Consider the following 4,239-nt stretch of genomic DNA (forward strand, 5'->3'; position numbering starts at 1 on the left):
GCGGCCCAGGGTTTGAATCTGACCTGCGGCCCTTTGCTGCGTGTGCCCCCTTTCCTTTCTACCTTCAGCTGTCACTATCAATAACAAAGGCAATAAACCTACCCCCCCAAAAAACATATCTTCAGTTACAGTGAAATTTAAACTTTAAGTACACAAAAGTTTTAATGTACAGTATGGCCCCAGCATTTAGAAACTACCAGATGCTGACATGCAGATGTTATTGGTATTTCTGTCCGCCTGAGTTTCTCTGGCACACAAATATACTGTAGCTACCTAAGAACTGCCATCACAGTTTCCTTCCCCTAACAAGGAAGGCTGTATGAGAGTAAAATGCAGTTAAATAATGCTGTCAACTCAACAGAAAGGTTAGTGACTGAATTAAAAACTGCAGAATGACATCATTCACTTCACTTTACTTTAGTGCCCACACAACCAGGGGCAAATGTTTGTGTCTGGTACAGCAAGGGCTGGACTAGGACAATCATTTTTCTCTGTTTATGCCATATTTTACTTTAAGTTAAAGCTGCAGTAGGTAATTTTTATAAAAAATACATGGTGTCATATTTGCTGAAACTTTCATTATATCCTGACAGTAGTACATAAGACAGATAATCTGTGAAAATATCTGGTTCCTCTGGCCCCTCCTAATGCTCCTCATGGGATTTGGAAGAATCCACCGGGCCTGAACGAAAACAGCCAATCAGAGCCTCTGATTGATTGTTTTCGTATTCCCATCACAGTTGACCTTTGAACTTTAGGCTAAAAGGTGTCACCGTATCTCAAACATCTTTGTGAACTTTTGTAAATCAATTCTTGAACATCAGTTAAAGATCCTATTTACTGGAGTAGTAAACAATGTTTCCATAGCATTAGAACCTTATGGGATGGTATTAATAATCTTCCCAGTATTAGGAAGGACCTCAGGTGTTACCAGTGAAACAGAGTTATGCCTTGTAAAAAACTTTAGATTTTTAATGCAAAACGCATGAAAATATGAAATTATCTTTTTTTGGCAAGTGACCATGGTATAATTAGAATAATGCCCTCCGAGGTGTCCAAACTGCGTTGGATGGTTCTGGCCTCCACGTTGTCCATTACTTAATGAATTTGGTGTGTGTGTGACTTTACTAAAAAGGTTTAAATGTACTGTGCTGTATTCTGTAATGTGATATTTGTGTTGAGCAGACCAGTCAGTGTTGAGTTTTTGACACTGATGTTGATGTGAGAGGTCACGAGGTTCAAGCTATTTGTACTGCCCTGATCCTCTGAATGGTGGCTAGAGGAAAGATTAGGAAATAGAAAGAAATCTCATTAGTAAGATTTGCCACTAATTCTTGTACATATTTACCATAGAATCCTCTTTTGCCAGTCCAGTCTATGTTCCCACTAGAGGCCCAGGTGGGGGACTGTTCAGGAGATCTGAAATTCCCCTACCAGGGGATCACTTCCATCCGAACAATAGTCATGCATATTGTTTGAGCATTGCTATGAAGTATGAACCAGTCTGAAACTTCCAAATGAAAGTTAATTAAGTTATTTTGACATACTGCTACTTTGGCCTATTACATTTGGTCAATTAACTACTGATGAAATTTGTGGTGTGACAAAGTTACAAAGTGACTGATTTCATTCCAGCTAATGCTGTTTTGTCACAATACTCTCTCATCTGAGGAGGACAGCATGCATTTGCACTCAGACTGTATTTTAGTCAATTGAAAAGCATTTTGGAGGCTGTTTGCCAAACTATTGTTTCTCTGTGTAACTATTGCTCGGCAAAGCACAGCTTTTGTCTTGACTTTAAGTAGCTTTTCTCAAAATAGTGTAATCTTGGCTCAGCATTTGCATAACAACAAAACTATTGTGATATTGTTCAGGTTATAATATGAGCTAAAACTGAAGGCTGAAAGCAGTCCCTGACTTCAGGTACAGGCTCTTACCTGTCTTATCACATTCACTTCACACTGAAGCGAGGGAGTTACAATCTGCAACACACACCTAGGTGCCACTAAATCCTACACACTGGACCTTTAGGTGTAGGTGTCTGCATAACTGACCACTTGCATGGTTAATGTAATGAAACAGTCGCAGTTTGGTTAGGGACAAAATTACTTGGTTAGAATTAGAAAAGGTTATGTTACATCTCACACATCTCACACATCTCACACCTCACTTAACTCAAGTACATGAAAAAATGCATGCATGGTTTTACGCTAGACACAAACAGCGGTCTCCAGGTCTCCTGTATATGTGGACTTCCTCACTTTTTATACTACATCACCTGACTCTGATGGTAGGTGCATCCAGAAATTACACTAGAGGGATACCTACAGCATCATATTTTTCAGCGGAGTCACCCATTGGTTTGTGGAGTACTGTTTTGAAGCCTAGAGTTAGACCATGTTGAAATATAACAGTGTATGCTCAGGTTTTAGCATGGGAACCAAACCGACAGCAGGATTGTTCTGGTACCAGTCATCTAAGGTCAGGTCAGGTGATCAGGTAACAAAAGACCCAAACGCCCAAGAGATTAAAGTTGTCTGAAACTGGTACATTTCACCCTTTTACACTTTGAGACAGAGCTCAGTGTTCTTGTGTTGAACTCCAACCAAACAGGACATAAGCGTCTTCATTCTTCTGATAGAATGTTCCTGGTTCCCTTTCAAACAAATATGAATATGAATAACAGTGGTGTGAAGTTTCTAACCATGAAGGATCAGTGTATAAAGCAAATATTAACACCTTCCGTACAGACCTCTGTTCATTTTGAAAGATGAAACACATTTACATATCGTCCTTGTCAGCAGTCAGTTCACTTTTAGTCCAGTCGGTTCTAATAGAAATAGAAAGCAGAATTTAGTGAGATTCATGATGGAATTCATAGTTATGTCTCAGTTATTTGAATTTGATGCCACTGTATTTACTCAACAGACTGATAAAATATACGGCTGTTCACTGTGTCTTTGAACTACAACTGAGGAAATAAATTCCCATAATGCATGAAACAGCCATAAATAGCACCTTGTATTCAACCCTGCTTAACAGGTTTTCTGCTGCTGCTGATGATATCATCATATGTGTTTCATTTTGCTGTCCTGCCATTCCGTCGGACTGTGAGGAAGGTACGTCTGCAGTCTACCATCTGCCTAAATGCATCTTAATGCAGCATTAGTCCTTGTTTGAAAACCTATGTAACATTCTGTTGGGAGCCTGCCTCCAGTGTTACATTGTTGCTTTTTCATTTCTCAACAGCATTTTTATAAGTATAAAAAATCTTTTCAGAAAAAAAGGGAAATTTGGCTGTGCCAGCATTTGGTTTGTGTTTTTGTTTGACATAAGTATATTCAGGGCTGTCCCCTAAGGACTAGAAAAGGTTGGGTAGTTTAGTCGGGCCCTAGTGTATTTTATGCTTGTCAAATAAAACAACTTCATCACCATCACCACTGTTAGCTGTCTAAGCCAACATGCTAAAACTAGCAAGAACTTGCAGTGAGCAAATTGCATTTTAATCTTTAAGTAGTAGGTGTTTGAATTCCACCAAATACTTATCCCTTTCTATTTCTATTAGAACCGACTGGACGCAAGAAGATGATAGGATGACAATATGTGCAAACTGTCATTAAAATGAACAGGTTAGTGTAGAAGGTGTCAATATTCACAGTAAAGTCTCATTCTCAGTTGGAATACAGCACCAAACCATCAGAATCACATGGAAGGCACACCCTGTGAAAGACCTTACTCAGTGTGATGATAATTTGGTTTGGACCTGCTACTGGCAATTAGCTGCCACAGTACGGCCATTAGAAACAGTGAACATTACTATGCTCCAATCTCAAATAAAACATTGCTTTTCTCAACTAACCAGCAGTATTCCAAATCACATTATGTCACTGTGTATGTGTATGATATGTAAAAACAGATACAAGGTCAATTTCATTATTTTATTAAGTGTTTAAAAAGGTGTTGAAAGCACTGCGGCTTGCATTTTTATCAGAATAAGTTAAGTGCTCCCTCGTAAACTGCTGCCCCATTCTACCACTTTAGTGCAACACTTCTTATTGCAAACGTTTGATGTGCTTCGAAAATGATATGCTGAAAATATACTTAAGTAAAAGTCTTCAACAGTTGAGGTCTATCTGGGGAACAAAGTGTCAGTGGTTTACTTCATCAATACTACTAGCCTAGTGACAAATGGCAAACATTGCTATTTTACATGTCCTGTAGTTAAAGGACAATTCCGGC

Source organism: Morone saxatilis, unplaced genomic scaffold, assembly GCF_004916995.1.
Source record: "Morone saxatilis isolate NCDOM2014 unplaced genomic scaffold, NCSU_SB_2.0 Contig23, whole genome shotgun sequence".
Lineage (NCBI taxonomy): Eukaryota > Metazoa > Chordata > Actinopteri > Moronidae > Morone > Morone saxatilis.